This window comes from Castor canadensis, chromosome 4, assembly GCF_047511655.1.
Source record: "Castor canadensis chromosome 4, mCasCan1.hap1v2, whole genome shotgun sequence".
Lineage (NCBI taxonomy): Eukaryota > Metazoa > Chordata > Mammalia > Rodentia > Castoridae > Castor > Castor canadensis.
In genome coordinates, this window is record NC_133389.1 from 62589540 (window position 1) to 62607960 (window position 18421).

The window sequence follows — 18421 nt, forward strand, 5'->3', positions numbered from 1 at the left end:
TTCCACATATGAGAGAAAATATGTGACCTTTGGCTTTTTGAACCTGGCTAACTTCACTTAAGATGATGTTCTCCAGTTCTATCCATTTACCTGCAAATGACAAAATTTCATTCTTCTTTATGGTTGAATAAAATTCCATTGTATATAAATACCACATTATCTTAATCCATTCATCAGTTGTGGGTATCTTGACTGTTTCTATAGCTTGACTATTGTGAATAATGCTGCAATAAACATGGGTGTGCAGGTGGCTTTATTATAACTTATATTCCTTTGGGTATATCCCTAGGAGAGGTATTGCTGGATCATATGGCAGTTCTATTTTTAGTTTTTTGAGGAGCTTCTGTACTTTTTCCATAATGGTTGTACTAATTTACATTCTCACCAACAGAGAATGAGGGTTCCTTTTCCCCACATTTTCTCCAACATTTGTTGTCATTTGTGTTCTTAACGGTAGCCATTCTAACAGGAGTGAGGTGGAATCTTAGTTGGTTTTGATTAGCATTTCCTTTATGGCCAGGGATGTTGAGCATTTCTTCATGTGTTTTTTAGCCATTTGTACTTCTTCCTTTGAAAAAACTCTGTTCAGTTCATTTGCCCATTTCTTCTTTGAGTCATTGATGTTTTTTTCACTTGGCATTTCTAATCTGTCACTGGTCACTTGTAATTTAGTAAAAGTGACCATCTGAAGTCTCTGACTGTGGAGCTATGGTGGAGAGCTGGGGGCTCAGACTCCATGCTGTATTGTAAAATCTAAGAGTGGCATAGGAACACATGGAGTGCTGACTGTTTTCCTGAGGCCCAGACATGCCTATTAGACTGAAAGTACCCACCCCCATTGCAAAGGTAGATGCTTCCCAGGAAGCTAATACACTTCAGCAGGGTTCCAGAAATCCAACCAAAATGTCTTCATCCCCATGGCAACCCTAGAATGAACTCACCACTGTTCAGTTGCCCCAGGTCCACAGACTAATCCCATCCCCCAACCTGGTCCCCTACAAACATCATTTTATTGTTTTTGTTTGCTTTTTGCGTGGGGGGTGGGGTGGGGAGAGGACAGGAATTTGAACTCTGGGCTTCACTCTTGCAAAGCAGACACGCTACTACTTAAGTCACACCTCCAGTCCATTTTGCTCCCATTATTTTGGAGATGGTTCTCATTAACTGTTTGCCCAGGCTGGCCTCAAACCATGATCTCCAGATCTCAGCCTCCCAGATAGCTAGGATTACAAGCTGATGCCTGGCTTACAAACATCATTTTAAATATATTAAACTAAAAACAAAGCAGAGATAACTTACTAAGATAAGTTACGTGCACCTAAAAATACCTGGAATTAGAAATGCCAGATTTCTGGAGGATTAAGGAACAAGCACTTATCTAAAACACTGATTACACTTTGTGTTGTTTCATTTAGGGGACTTCACCCCCATCATCTACTAGACATTCCTGATGGCTAGGCACTGAGGAAAGCAAAGCCAAATGTGACCTTCCTAGAAGCTCCTGACCTGGTCAAGGGAGTCCAGCTCTCTGGGCCAGAAACCTGAATGACCTTGGAGAAAGTACTGCCCCTCTGAGCCTGGGTTTCTCAGGTACAAAATAGTAGTTACCTCTCAGGTAAGTTACAAGGATTAAACAAGACAATGATGGGTAAGCACCAAGCACAGTGAGCATATTGAATAGTACTGACTAAGTTTTGTCAAATTAATGATTGTAAAATTGATGAGTGCTGTATGGCACAGGCAAGTATAGAATGAGCACCTTCGGGTGCAGTCTAGGAAGACAGTCTAGGACAGTCTAGGAAGACCTCACACTGATCAGCCTGGTAAGAATTGAAGAATGCAGAAGGTTTCTCCAGGTAGAAATGGAGAGGGAAGAGCAAGTGAGAAAGTCCCAAAAACTACTGTACTGATTATATATATATATAATACTCCTTTGGGATTTTTTTTCCAAGATAGGTTCAAAATTATTATCAATTGCTTTTGACTGCTGAACTGGTGTTTTTTTGTTTTTTTTTAATCAAATGCCATACCATGCTAAGCTTTATTGCAGAGAAAACCAAAGAGGGGAAAAGGAGGTCATCCATGCTGACATCCAGGAACCCTCCATCTGTTCAACCCTTAAGAGTGGCAGATGGCGTGCAGTGGGCAGCCCAGTGGATCACTCCATTACTCCTTCTTGGGCATATGCCCTTCCATGGCATTGTGTGGGAGGAGTCACTTTTGATCTAGTCTTATAAAAGACACCCCTGGTCCCCATCGATTCATGTTGATTTCCTCTAGTTCACTGCCACTGTGAACTAGTGACATGGGTAGCCATATCTACAGTCTTTTACCAGGTTTACTTGTGAGTGATATTCTGGATAAGTGTTAAAGCTCTCAGGGCAGTGCTAATGAAAATTATATATATGTATGTATATATTTATGAATTTTGTTGTTAGTCACAGAGCCATTCACGAATATTCTATTTACTCCTCTGAGCACATAGTAAGACCACACTCCCTCTGAAGGTGGGTGCAACTCTTTGGCCAATGAAATGTGAACAGTAGCTAAGTGTGTCATTTCCTATTGAAAGTCCTATTAGTTCCTACTAGGAACTAATGTCCACTTACCAGGTTACTTTTTCTGCCAGGACAATTGTACAAACATCATGTCAGCCAGGTCCCTGAGTGACTAGATCCATGGACCCACTTTAAACATGGAGTATGAATGAAAAATAAGCCTTTGATTTTTTTTGAAGTAACTGAGATTTGAGAATCATTTGCCAATGCAGCATGACTTAGCCATTCCTGAGTGAATAACTGTGCCCCAAATGAAAACATGTACAAATAATAACAAGGAAAGAAACAAAAACAGAAGATAGAATTTTCACAGGTCACTTCATGTTAACAGAGGAAAGGGAATTTAAAACAATGCAGTTATTTTTTCCTTACTTTTGTCTTTATAACAAAGACATTTCCGGATTCTTTAGCTGAGAGGGCAGATGAAAGTAGCACTGAGCTCATTAATGAACTAATTGACTGCATGTGCAAATCAGGATGGCTGAGCTAAGAGTGCAAGGAGGCTGCTCTTCCCCTTTTCTGCTTCTTCACGTACTTGTTGAAGCACAGAGAGGGTTCTTCCCTTGAGCAGGCAAACTGAAACCAAGGTGAGCATCAATTTTCTTAGAGAAGTACAAATGTAAGTTGTCAGGGGTCCATAAGACCATCCTTAACAAGCCTTCATTTTATCCGTAATTTCAACCGTGGCAACCAGCTTCTGAGGGCTTGTGGATGTCTGGGTCTCTAACTGCCTGTGGCTTTGGAGCAACTGGGGTGACTTAAGGCCCCAGCCCAGACCACAATAACTCAGAGTGTCCTGGGAGTGGCCACTGGTATATTTGGAATGTCTCCCTTTGGTGAGTCTAATGACCAGAACGGCAGAGTTTCTTAAGCTGCTGGATCCCCAGCTGTCAGCTCCCAACCCCAGACCTTCTAACGTAATTGGTCTGCAGTGAGAATTTTTTACAGTTCCCCAGGTAATTTTCCTTTGCAGCAACATTTGATCATAAGCAGATTTAAACGCTTGAGGTCCTCTTTGACAGACATGTGTAGGTGCAAATCCTAACTCTGATCTGGAGCACGTGCTACCACAGAGAAACTTACGTCAGATCATTTCATTGCATTTCTCTCTCCCTTTCTCTTTGGTGGCACTGGGGTTTGAACTCAGGTTCTCATGCCTAGGAGGCAGGCACTCTATCACTTGAGCCACCCCGCCAGCCTTTGGGGCATGGTCTTTACACTCTCTAGAGCTCAGTTTTTTCATTCTGCAAAATGGGGACACAATAGTACCTACTTCACAGGGTGGATGTGAGTGCTGACTGGATCATGAGTACGGAACCTGTGGTATGATAATTGCTCAATAAAGAAGTTATTACATCTCATTTAATTCTCTCAATTATCCTGTCAACCAAAGTGATCTTCTGAGCTGTGTCACTGAGGATCAGACAGGCTTAGGGCTCTCTCATGGTGACATTGTAATTGGGTGAGTGGGGATTCACACCAAGGCTGTGTCTACCAGACACTTGAGCTGTCCCTGAGCCTGCTGTATTAACTGCCCCCCTGGGACAGCAAATGCAATCTGGCCTTAAGTTGCTGAATTGGCTCCACTATGGGATAATTTAGGATAGAAGTGGACCCATCCTGACTCACCTGCTCCTGCCTTGGAACTTAATAGACTACATCTTGTCTTGAATTTCACTGATTCCATCATCTCTTTAAGTTGTAAAAATATCTTAACTGACCAGAATCCCTTTCTCAGTGTGTTCTAGAAAAGCAATAGCTATCACTCCCTATTTCTTTTATTAATGTGGAACTGTTTCTGAAGGGATCCTGGCCTGTTAAATCCTCCCACAACTCCTGAGGCACAGGATGAACTCAGGCTCTGGTGGCACATTATTTACATTTGCTGACTGGGTTATGGAGAACAGAAGGAATATGCCTAAGGCACTTCAACACTGTATTATTCACCTTTCTGTCACTGTGTCAAAAATACCAGAGATAATTGACTCATATGGAGGAAAAGATTTACTTTGGCTCATGGTTTTGAAAGTTTCAGTCCATGGTCACTTTGGGCCTGTGGTAGCATGGTACAGCATGGCAGGAGTATGTGACACACAGGAAGGAGCTGGGGTCCCAATAGCTCCTTCAAAAGCATATCCCCCATGACCTAACGTCCTTCTAAGGCCTCATTTAAAGGTTCTACCACCTTCCATTCTCAGCACAGGCTGATGACTAAGCCTTTAACACAGGGGCCTTTGGGGGACATTTCAGATCCAAACTATAGCAGTATACCTTGAAATCTAATACTTTGACTCAGCATGTAAAAGAAAGTACACAACCATAGGACAGGACAGAGCACCCAGCACCTCAGACAGGAGCACAGGTTTAGTTTGTGTACTTAAAATGTGTGCTCATGACTCAGGAGAGGTCATCAGTGCACAAGGCACCCTCCTCAGCCCCACTGGGTGTGAGGCTGAAACCTTGACCTTGGTGAAAGGAGCAGCAACAGGCTAGGGTTGGTGGGGAGGGGGAGACAGTGTGTAGCCTACCACCTCTTATCTATCTCCACCATCCTCTTTCCTATATTGGGATTTGATTGACTTTATGCTGCTATGTACAGTGACATGGCCATTTCCAGAAGTTTCCCAACGCCCTTTTATTATAACGAAGTCTGTAAGCTGGTTTTGTATAGGAATTTTGGAGCACCCACAACCTTGCCACAGCAGAATTTCCCCTGCAGAGGTGGTGGATGGGCTCAGGGCTGTAGAACCCACCATTTGCATTTGTTGATGTTGATGCCTCTGAGAACACAGAAGGGAGTTCTGCCTGAGAAACGTCACCAATCTCCTGTCTACAGAAGGGACCTCACCAATCACTTTTTACCTTCTTGACTTCACCTAGACCTTGAACAAGGTCATTCCCAGACTATAACTGATTAAAGCAAGAGCTCAATATAACCAGGCAGGAGTATCTTCCTCTTGAGAACACTGCATCCTTAAAAGTCAAGTCCAAATTGAATTGCATTCCCAGAGCCTCTAAAGATCTTGTCTAAATATACCCTAACCCACTTAGGGGAGGAGCCAGAACCAAACAGATCTTTTAAAAATAAAACTGGGTCTCTGTACAGATGCCTCCATAAAGCAGCCAGGGACCACTTTCAAGGTTCCTTCCATATTAACTTGCAGCCCCATGAGATCAGAAGGGCAGACTTGTGCATCTCTGGCGGTCAAAGCGAGGCTGCTGACAGCACCTGAGACAGCATCGGAGCCAGGGCGGTGATGCTCTGTGAGGCCCAATGCAGGGGCCGGGGGTGAGGTGGGGTGGGGTGTTGAACTCGTTGCTTAGCAACACCATGCTGACGTCACTCTTAGGAGCATCAGCGGCAGCAGTAACTGCTTAGCACATTGCTCTGACCTTTCAACAAAGGTAAAATGGGTTTTAAATCACTGCTCTAGGTGGAGGATAGAGTACTGCGGATGGAGCATGTGCGTCAGAAGCCGGAACCCCTACCTCAGCTCAGCAGGCACGCATGCTGTGTGCGTCAGGGCAGGTGGTGTCCTCAGCAGGCTGTTGTGCCCTGGCCAGGGAAGGCTGGCTTCTATTTCCAGCTTCCGCCAGCCCAATGCTAATGCAGTGCTGCACACAGCTAAAGAAAGGCTAAGGTGCTTAGTGGCGGTGCGGGGCCCATGAATTCATGAGTTACGGCTTTGCAGGCACACTGGGTCTCGAGACCCATGAAAGCACGGCGGTTTCTTCTTGGCAATTTCCCACTGCTCTCACAAATTTAGCGAACCCTCAATAAGTGCTGATTGGATTCAATATTCTCATTTCCGATGTTATTTTTAGAGGAAGTGGTGCATTAAAATTTAAGAAATATGTACAAAAAGAAGAAAAGTCTATCATTTTTGACAATGTAGATGAGCTTGCTAAATATTATAGTAAATGAAATAAGCCAGGAACAGAAAGACAAATACTGCATGATCTCACTTACATTGGGAATCCAAAAAAGTTGAACTTGTGGAAGCCGACAGTGAGTGGAATGGGGGTTTACCAGAGGCTGGAGAGGGCAGCTGGGGAGATGCTAGTCAAAGAATAATTAACTTCAGTTAGACAGGAGGAATGAGTTCAGGACACCTACTGTACAATGTGGTGATTATAGTTAATTACAATGGACCGCATAATTGGAAATTGCTAAGAGAGGACATCTTTAATACTCTTGCCACAAAAAGCAAATAATGATAAGCATGTGAGGTAATGGATATGTTAATTATCTTGATTTAGTCATTGCACAATGTTATGCATACATCAAAATGTCATGTTGCACAATATAAATATATACATTTTTATTTGCCAATTCAAACAACAAAAAATAGACAAAATTTAAGTAATATAGATAGACCAAGCCATGTAACCTTAACGACTCATCACCTAACACAGACATACTCATAGCACAATAACAAATGTGTTAGGATGCTGACAGCTACCATTGGAGACTGATCGATGGCTTGAGGAGGTGTTTTTCCACATATCATTCCTGTACCATTCTTCGGACTTGAGGATCTGAGGTAGTGTCTTTGTCCCTGCACAGCTCTCCCTCACTCAGGTCCCTAATCACTTGGTTGTCCCCCAAGCCACTAATAGAACTTCCTAGGAAGCCCTCATCAACTCTTGCTCCCCACCCCAGAGTCCTCTTGAGAGGTCTCCAGGGGACACTGAAGCAAGTCAGAAGCTACTTCAGGATCAGGGTAAGGGGTGACAGGAAGAGGGAGGTGTCAAAAATCTCTTCTCCCCTCTGCCTCTTGTAAGCCTCCCTCAACCTACGCCTCCAGGATTATTGCCTGAGCTGATATGTCTAATTATTGTAATTAATAACAAACATGAACAACAACTCTTGATTGAGAACTCCACTGTACACCAGTAACTTTCACATGTAATGCTGCAATCTAGGCATCACACAGATGAGCGTGATAGTTTGAGACTTGAAAGTCCCCCAAAGGCCCATGTGTTAAAGGCTTGGTTACTAGCCTGTGGTGCTATTGGGAAGTGGTGGTATTGGGAAGTGGTGGAACCTTTCAGAGATGGAGGCTATGGAAGGAAATTAGGTCACTGGAGGTGTGCCCTTGGAGGGATGTCAGGATCCTAGCCCCTTCTTGTCTCTCTCTTTGGCTGCCATGAGAGGAGATCCTCCTCTGTAATGTATTCTCACCATGGTGTACTATTCTACCCCAGGCCCAAAGCGACTGAAAATTTTAAAACTATGAACCAAACCATGAACTTTTCCTCTTTTTAAGTTGATTGTCTCAGGTCTTTGGTGACAATGAAGGAAAGCTGACTAACACAATGAGGAAACAGAGACTCCAAGAGGTCAGCCCTGTTCAGAAAGTGTGACTCAGACCCTGGATCATCTGACCCAAAGGCCTGTGTGTTCACAAGCAGCACCCACTCCCTTTGCATGGTTTAACCACTCTGCTCAACTCCATGCAGGACCCCCAGAAGCATTTCTGAATATGTTCGACACAGCCATTGGCATCCCTACTGAGAGCCATCTGTGAAAGGCAGTGAGAGTCTGTGTCCATTTGTCTATTCACTCAGCCAACACATCACAAGCATCCAGCTCTCCCACACGTGGGTCACAGAGACAAACAAAATCTGCTTCCTGCCCTGAAGGGAAGGAGACACACACACAATCAGATATGTCCTGGGTACCATGTTACACAAGACAAGATTGAGCCTGAGGCTGTGGACTCAGGATAAGGGGTAACCACTCTACAAGTGGCTCAGCAGTGACATCACAGCAGAGATCAGGCAACCAAACCTAGTCATCACCTTCAAGTAGGGCTGATTAAGCTCACAGGTAGTATGCCAGGGGTCCACACCTAGACACCCTAAAACAGACACCTCCTTTAGTCCTAGAGACACAAATCCCATGCAGCCCATGCTTGGTTACAAGCAATGCTGTGTGAGTCAGAGCTGTGGCTCCCATGCTGCGTGGTGTGAGGACAGAGGCTCCACCAGTGTCTGCAGTGGTGTAGGGCTGGGAGCCTTATCATGCTAATGTTTGCCAAGTAACCCACTTCTCCTCTGTAAGAGTGTGTGAGCAAGCCCATTTCTCAAAATCTTCCAGGAAATATAGCATGCAGTCTCATGACTTCCTTCACATCCACTCTTCCCCTACCTGTGCAGGTCAAACCATCTGCACATATGATGATCAGATACCAAGAAGCAGGGCTAGATCAGCTGTGCTCACTATCCTGAGTGTGCTGGGCTTTGGTCTCCAACCACCTGTCCCACCAGCCAAGCCAGATGACAAAGGGATTTTTTATGTCCCTGACTCTACCACTGGCTTAATTCTTCCTATGGTTATTCATTTCTGTTTGTCTAGTTATGTCTCTGCTTCCCATCCCCATTCATCCATCTGTCCAACCTCCGTTCATTTCACTCTTGTTCACACTAGGGCACTGGCTATCAGAAGTCCCTACTGCACCTTCCAACTCAGCAGGTGAGGTGAACTTTCAGAGAAAGAAAGGGGTAGGTTGCAGTGAGGAGCCTGTGTGGGTGGGCCTGCCAGAACAATTGTGATGTGGCCGTAAGAAGACATTTTCTGGAAAGCCTCATTTGTTAATAAGTTCATGGTGCCCACCAGGGAATGGCTGCTTAACCAACCTCCACTGGGGCATTAGCAGTTCCCCTTCAAAGAATCTCGAAACCTCACAGCTACACTTCCTTTCCAAGAAGGCCTGCTTTGGGCCAAGGGGCTTCACCATTCCCAGCAGTTAGGGAAATTCTTCCTCCTCCCACCAAGGGGGTTCTTGTTCACAGGTTGTTTGCCAAGGTCTCCCAGTAAGGAGTGATGCTATTTTGTCCCACTTGCTATGTTACACATAGCAAGTACAATGTACAAGAGAGTGAGCCATCAGCACAACTCATGGGGGCCTTTAGTGCCATCCTATTAGTCACAAAATAATTTACCTGGAACACATACCTAGCAATGATCCAACTCCCTTCCAGCTTCTGATGTCACGTAGTTGCCAAGTTACCATGGGTAGCATGCATTGCATGGCACAACCATCCTGCACGTGACACATGCAGTCTCTCTTTTTTTCTTAAATGATTTTTTTTTTTTTGGTGGGACTGGGGTTTGAACTCGGGGCTTTGCGCTTGCAAAGCAGGCGCTCTACCACTTAAGCCACACCTCCAGCTCATCTTAGTCTCTTAATCAATCAAACCAGTTAGCTCTATTATTACATGGTCATGTTTTCATGCTTAAAGTCTAATTACATGTGCAAACAAGGTCAAGCTTCTATCACTTATGGGTTGGATGGTACTCAAGTGGTAGAACACCTGCCTCACAAACATGAAGCTTGAGTTCAAACCCTAGTACTGCCAAAAAAAAAAAAAAGTGTTCTTTCCCTCATGCTGGGCATGGTGGCTGACACCTGTAATCCCAGCTATGTGGGAGGCATGGGCAAAAATAGGAGAACTTATCTTAAAAACAAGTAAAGCTAAAAGGACTGGGGGTGGGGTTGTTTAAGTGGTAGAGCACTTGTCTAGCAAGCATGATGCCCTGAGTTCAAACCCCTGTAGTGACAAGAAGAAAAAAAAGAAAAAAGAAAGGAAGGAAAAAGAAAAGATGCTTCCACTCAATCAGTAATGACCTGCTAACCATCAACCACATCCCAATCTTGTTTCAGGGACATGGAGGTGGGTAAGTTCCTGCCTCAAGGCATAATTCAGTGTAGAGTGGAAGGGAAGTCACAGTCCTCTTTGCTTCAGTCCCAAGGGCTGTGGGTACATGGAGAGAGGAGCCTAATTCTACTGTGGTGGCAACAAACCCAAGTAATAGCCTGTGAAGACCTTGTTCTCTTGGCTAGGGTGGCTGGCTTAGTCCACTTTGGGACTGAAACCCTTGACCCTCACAGGGCCTGGCCAGCTTGTTCACCTTTTCTACAGTGATGTTCCTTAATACAGAACTTTTTGAAGGTGACTTGGAGAGCTGAGATCAGGAGGATGGTGGATCGAGGCCACCGTAGGCAAATAGTTCATGAGACCCCCATCTCCAAAATAACCAGAGCAAGATGGACTGGAGGTGTGGCTCAAGTGGTAGAGCACCTGCTTTGCAAGTGCAAAGCCCTGATTTAAAACCCCAGTCCCATTCCACAACCCCTCAAAAAAGTTGCCTAGAATTTATGAATTATTCCTGGAATTTTCCATCTAGTAGTTTTGAACCAAAATTGGTCAGAGTAACTGAGTCCATGGCAAGTGAAACTGGAGACATAGAAGAGCAATGGATAGACATGAGGCTCATATTCGGAGAAGAACAGAAAAAAATTATGAAGGTGTCATAAGCTCATGCCTCAAAGCAAGTTTTATTTCTTTTTCTTTTTCAACCACAAATATACCTAATAATGAAGAACAGTATAACACTCATCCACCCTCCATTCAAAATGAAGCGCTAACTTTTGTTAACATTTATATATTAAATTAAAGCTGATTCTCATGAAGTGTGATATTTGTCATATTTTGTGGAGTTGCTGCAAATACTGAATAAATAAATACCAAATCATCCTAGGGGAAATGCAGGGCTATTCCTGGGAGCCTCTGGTGTGTATATCCATGCACAGAAGTTGGTGTGACTCTGTAGGGTAATATAATAATAATATATTATTATTAATATAATATATTAATATATTATATATATATTATATATTAATATATATATTAATATATATTAATAATAATGTAATAATTACATTATTACAGTAGCATTCCATTGCAGTGTTCTGCTTTAGGCACTTAGCTGCATGTTTTCAAGATTTATTTATATTGAAACATACAGACCTAATTCATTCACTGAAATTCAGTATTTCCAGACTCAGCAATTACAGGTTCAAACACGTTCGTGAAATGCATTTCTTCAATCTACCCCAGAATAGTTGTCTTAAACAAATCTGGTCATGTTCCTTGGTAAAGTGGACTGTGATGTAGAATATAAGCCGAATCCCTCAGAACACCCATGTCAGCGTCAACCTGGTCCCAAGACCACATCTCTCACCCTGACTCCCATGCAAAGAATGCTGTGACATGCATCCTTTCATGTCTTTGACCTTTGCAAATGCATACAGCTTTGCCAGCTGGGATATTCCCTTCTTTCTTTGTCTGGTAAAGTCCTAGACAACCTTCAAAATGCAACTCAAGTGTCATGTCCAGAGGCAGACTTATTGTGGAGCCAATGAAATTGAAACCTCAGTCTTCTCATTTGCATAGGCCTCAACTAGGACTGAAGGGAGGGATTTAGCAATGCATATTTGTTGTTTTTGTAAAATTCTACACTCAAGGTACTTTTTCATTAAAAGGCCATCTAAATTGTGTAAGCTTCAGACCGTTCAAACCTGGATCTACTCCATCACCACTCTTGTGAAGTTCTCCGTGATCTCTAGAAAGGGGAGCCCTGTGGTCCCAGAGCCCTCCATTCTTCCATCTCATACTTACATGTAAAAGTATGGCTGATCAGCTCATATGGAACTCAACAAGACGTTAGATAGTTTCTGTCCATATGTCTGTCTCAATAATAAGTATTCAACAAACATTTTTCTTTTTTGTGGTACTGGGGTTTGAACTGAGGGTCTACACCATGAACCACTCCACAGCCCTTTTTTTTTTTTTGATATAGGGTCTCTGGAGCTATTTGCCCAGGTTGGCTTCAAACTACGATCCTCCTAATCTCTGCCTCCTGAGTAGCTAGGATCACAGTTATGAGCCACCAAACAAACATTTGTTAGACATGTTTTGGTAATGAAAATGAGAAAATGTAAACAAAGCTTTGCACACATATTTAGTAGTTGTTCCATTATTTTCATACCCTGCCACGTTCCCTCTTTGAGAGGAGCCTTCCAACCCCTCGCTCATTACATTACTATGTAATGTAATGACTAAGAGGGAACAAGAAGGAGCCAGTTGACAAGAGGGAAGAGAAGACATCAGGAGGGCCATGAGAAGGGATGTGATGCAAAAATCACGAAGAAATGTGAGTCAAAGAGAAGCAGCCTGGGAGTTACACAGGGAAGGTGACTAACATGGACCTGTGACTTGGAAAGAGTTAATGTTAATGTGGTAGATGGTGGTGTGGTTCTATAAAAATAGGAATTTAGTTACAATTGGATAGATTAAATTGGAGGTATCAGCTAACCCCACACCCTCACACTGACTGTATTTCGGCTGGGAAACCTTCCCATCAGCTCTCAGCATCTTTAAGACCTAGCTCCTCCATGACCTCTCTGAAGTCATTCTCAGCCTTCCCCCCAAAATGCCCCAAATTTCATTGCTCTCCCAGCTGTGCAGCCAGAACTATAAATATCACTACAAATGTCTGTTGTTTTATTGATTTGGAACATCAGAATCATTACTGAACTATGCATATGTAAACTATTCTGCCTATTTTCACCTGATAACCTTCACTTTCCCATAATTAACTAGTGGATAGAAAATTTCAAGTCACCCTTTCATCCTACGTCCCCAGGATGGAGTTTCGTTCTGGAAAGATATGGCAGTGTTCTGCTGGTGAGAGGCAAGGAGGGAGGCAAAAGCAAGAGGCAGAACCAAAACATTTGAAAGCACTTCCCATGGGAAAGAATGTCACATTTGAAAACAGACGTCTCCCTTGTTTCTTTGGTTTCCACGGAAATTACTTACTCTGTAGAATTACAGTAGAACCCAGTGTTGCAGAGCAAGCGGTTCCATATCCACCCAGTGCAGTTATTACTATGACCGATGCAGGCTCACACAGAATCTGAGCTCATTCAAAATTTAAAGATTGAATGCAGCAGTCAAAATGTCACTGGGGTAGGAGGATGCAGGATAATTTAGTGCCTTAAAAGTTAACATGTAGAAAAGACCAGACTTGCAAATTCCAGAAGGTAGTGACTGCTTGGAATGTGATGGTCCCTTCTCTTCAAATTAAAACAAACAAGGAACCAGGGAATCTACATGAAAAAAAAACAAACAAGCAAACAAAAAACTTCTAGAGGTTGTTCAGGCCAGAAACTTAAGCTAATATAGGGTAATGAAAGAGTCGTGTAATTGCTTTTCTGCCTCTTTAATGGAGGGAAGAGCGATGGAAGCCTCTCAAATGGTTCATAACCTGCTAGGAGAAAGCTGCTGAGGGGGAGCTTTATGACAGGCCAGATAGGGTGGGTCATCTCCAGGTACTGGACATCCAGTGAGGATACATCTGCCTGAGCCAGCGATAGGACAATTTTCTTTTCTTTCTTTCTTTTTTGTTTTTTGTGGTACTGGGGTTTGAACTCAGGACCTACACCTTGAGCCACTATACCAGCCCTTTTTTTGTGTTGGGTTTTTTACTTTTCAAGATAGATTCTCACAAACCATCTGCCCAGGCTGGCTACTAACCGTGATCCTCCTGGGTGGCGTATCCTGAATGTCAGCCTATCTTTCAGTGCTTGGCTTTCTTTTCTTTTTCATCCTTCCTTCCTTCTATTCTTTCTTTCTTTTTTAAATTGTGCTAGCAGTGCATTGTGGCATTTATAAAAGTTCTTACAATATATCATAGTTTAATTCACCCCCTTTATCATTCTTCTTTATTCCCCCCATTCCTGGAATAGTTTCAACAGTTCTCATTTTTCTATTTATATACATGTGGATATAATATTTCTATTATAATCATCCTCCTACATCTTTTCTTATATCCTCCCCCCCCACTGGTACCAACCCCCCAAGACAAGACCTGTTTTGCCTTTCTGTTCTCCATGTTTTTTTTAAAAAACTGACATTTTTGTTTTAAAACGCTGTATAGGGTGTTTCCTTGTGACATTTCCATGTATATATGTATAACTTGAATGGGTTCATCCCTTCTATTTTCCTCCTTTCTACCTTAGTCCCCTTCTTAGTGAGTTCTTAGCATTTTTAGAGTGGTTCACTCTTACTTCCTTCCTGCACTTATCCATCACTCTTTGGGAAGGTGATGTAGAATTTCAGGGAAGCTGAACCACTGGGAAGCTGGTAGAGGAGACTCAGTCTGTATGTGGGACAGGCCCATATTTCCCTTCCTCACTGATGAGTCAGGATTTTGGTGATGGCTAAAATGGATACCCAGAGGAGAATTCACAGGGAATTCAAACAACAAAAGCAGCTTTTTATTTCTTTATTTTTAATTATCTTGAGAAAGTCTGGCAAAGCACATGGACAGCCAGTCTAAAATGGGATCCAGGAAGGGCTAGAAAAAGACAGCAACCTTTTGAAGAACTCAATAGTAGTTGGCAGGTCTTCAATTTCTAATGCTGGAGGATGCTAAATTATTCAAATGAAGCAATCTTGGCTTCCACTCACCATAACACAAGAGTATTGATCCTAGCATTACCAACCCGCAGAGGCCTTCTTCTAAGACACTGATGTGAAATGGAGGAGTAATAGCCTTCCTGATTTAAATTTTTTACTCCTTCCTCATCCTGAGGTGCTGATGGTGTTCCAGTGGGCCTCCAGGGTGGACTGGTTTCCAGTCAGGTCCAACAGATCCATGAAGGTCCATAATCTACACAGGGTTTTGTTGTGAAGGATTGATTCAGAACCCCTGCCCACACACAAGAACATTATGTAACTTTTATGTTAAGCAAGTGCTTTTTAAAATTATGACGTGCACAAGAATTACCCTGGAATCTTGTTCAAATGCAGATTCTGATTCACTCTGTCTGACTCATTAGCTGTTCTGCCTTTCTAGCAAACTTCCAGGTGATGCCTGTGCTCTTGCTCCAGGCATCACTCTTGGGGTGACAAAGAGATTGCTATAAGAACCAGGCCTCACCTTCCAGACTCGCCCTGCCCGAGTCTAGTCTGCATGTTATGCTGGTATACATCCTTCCCCAAAGCCCCTCAAATGCCTACTGATTAAATCCAGATTCTTCTGCCTGACAGTCAAGGTCTGCACAAACTGGTTCTTCTTCTTCTTCTCCTCCTCCTTCTTGCTTCTTCTCCTCCTCCTCTTTCTCCTTCCTCTCCTTTTATGCTCTGATCTCAACTGAACTTTTGGCTGCTTCCCAGCCACACTACCACTCTGCTTTTCATTCTGCTGTTTCTTCTATGTGGAGCATTCTTCTTCAACTCTTTTACAGTCCAGCTCAAGTGGTGCCTCCTCTATGGACCCTAACTAGTTCTTCTGGCCAGAAGTCATCTTCCTTCCTTAGATTTTTGATGTCATTATATATACCTCTCTTAGGACATTACCACAATTTATGACTTATGACTTGGGGCCCATGTTTTTTATCATGTCTCTATTATTCTTTCTGTATTTCCTTGGGACAGGTTCTGGTTTGATTTGTGCTTGTCCCTCAGAACCTATAGTTCAATCCTGGCCTATCCATTGGTGATGTTTCAAAGTGGCTGGAAGGGATGTGGAACAACACCACTGCAGATGTCAAGCAGCCTTGTGAACAGAAGGCGGCCAAGCTGAAAGAAAAGTGCAAAAAGGATATTTCTGCCTGCTGAGCTAAAGGAAAATCTGATGAAGCCAAAAAAGGGAGTTGTCAAGGCTGAAAGAAAAAGAAGGAAGAGGAGGAAGAGGAGGAGGATGAAGAGCATAAGGCGGGGGAGGAAGGTGAAGAAGATGAAGATGATGATGAATAAGTTGGTTCTAGCAGTGTTTTTCTTTGTCTATAAAGCATTTACCCCTGCCATGTACACAATTCACCCTTTTAAAAGAAAAACTTGAAATGTAAGACTGTGTAGGATTTTTTTAATTTTTTATTTTTTTATAGAAAGGATTTGTTTCTAAGTTGTACAGTGTCTTTTTTGTATAGTTAACACACTACTGAGTGTGTCTTTACGTAGCCTTGTCCTTTCTGGTATTTTCAATTGTCACTGACCTTGTCTGTCTGGCACAGTCTCGGAGGCTGTAAAGTAGCATGGAAATTTAAAGCAGGTTCTTGTTGGTGCACAGCACAAATTAGTCATATATGGGGACAGTCATTTTTTCACCTTCAGTTGTCTCTGATGCAGCTTACAAGAAGTAATTGTTCTACTAACTGAATATCACTCTGTAATTGCAAAAAAAAAAAACTTGCTGCTGTTTTATTGGCATTCTGAATTCTCAGTAAATGCAAATTTTTTTTTTTTTTATGAGACTGGGGTTTGAACTCAGGGCTTCCCACTTGCAGAGCAGGTGCTCTACTGCTTGATATTTGCACCCAGGCAGCTGCCATCCAACCAAGATAGAAAACATTTCCTTCAGCCCAGAACACTCTCTCTCTTCCTTTGTAGCCAATCCTCCACATCAGTTGCCCTCCCTAGCCAGAAAATAACTGTTCAGATTCCTACCACCAAAGACTGGTTTTGTCTCTTCTTGAACTTTATATAAGCAGAATTACACAGAATGGATCCTTTTGTCAGCCTTCTTCCACTCAACATAATGTCCATGATACCACATGCTGGAAACCAAGGCAAGGAATTTGTTGATTGTTGGTGGAAGCCCAGGGTTACTGTGGCCAAGCTGGGGACTTCCCTGAGTCCAGGAGTGCTTGGACTGTCCTGCCTGTTATCAGGCTATTCTCTGGAAGCTCTCCTGCTCTTTCCCTGCTGGAGCTCCCCCTCCACCATGCTGCCCCTGACCCTCCTCCTGTGACTATCAGCAAGGGCTGACTCCCAGCTGCTGGTCCACCACCAGGAGACACTGTGCTGGCTCTGAGAGGTTCTGTGACACCAGGGGTGGGTTCCTTCCACATCCCTGGAGATGTGCTTTTCACTCTTTCTGTCAGACTGATCTTTCTTCTCTGAGGAGGTGATGGGTCAATCTGTGAGTCACCCATCCATCTGTATCCCTGTCCTGCTATAACTCATGTCAATCCCCTCCCAGAAGGCAAGGGTGTTGAAGTCATCGGAGTGGGAGAAGCTGCTGGCCCTGAAGTGTTCTTGTGCCTGCTGCATCCTGGGAATTCTCATCTGGCCTCATTTGGTGATGAGTCAGCCTGCACCCCCTGCCATGCCACATGACCAAGAGGTGGTAGTGGTGGTAGCAGTAGCCTGTTCCAGCTATCAGATTGGTGCTCAGTCTGTACTATGGTGCTTATTTTCACCGACAAGGACAGGCCCTGCTTCTTCTTCATCCTGAGAGCCATGGAGGGCTCACTGTTGTCCCTTCTGTTAACTCAGCCATGTTTAGATCACAGTCACCTCTCTGGGCCTTGCGACAATAGGGACAGAATGAGACGTGGATCAGGTAAGACTAAATTGCTGTTCAAGAAAAGGTGACCCAGACCCAAGTGTCCCGACATTGGTGTGTGGCTGAGAGGTGAAGGAAGGTGCCAGGTGCTACCCACAAGGAATTCTTACTTTCATCTGGGAAGAACAAGGAAAGGCAGTCAGAGGGTCAGTACCCCGTCATTTTACACTCTCCTCAAGGACATAGGTCAGTAGGAGAAATAGGACTTACTATTCCTGTCTCTCAACACTGCAGTCCAGAGACGGTGAAGGGTTGGTTGCCTGTGCTTGAGTTACACAAATGGCAGGTCTTGGGTTTACTTATACCAGATTCTAGGCTGTTTCTGGCTCCATTACTCTGCCTTTCTGTCTGACTCCTCCAAGGTCATTTCAATGTCTCTGATCTCATATATCCTATCACAGTGCTGAGAGTGCTGACTACAAAACCCTTGCGGGCTTATTACAGCACTTAGGAGAGGAAGTCAGAAAGGAGACAGAGCCTCTCCCTCCCCACCAAGGAGTCCTGTGACCTTGTGGTCCTTTCCCATACACATTGGACTCTGTTGTGTGATTTGCAATATATTGACCAGGCCTGTTACATTAGTTTGCTAGGACCTGTAAAGTGTCACAGACTGGGTGGATAAACAACAGAAATTTCTTTTCTCACAGTTCTGAAAGCTAGA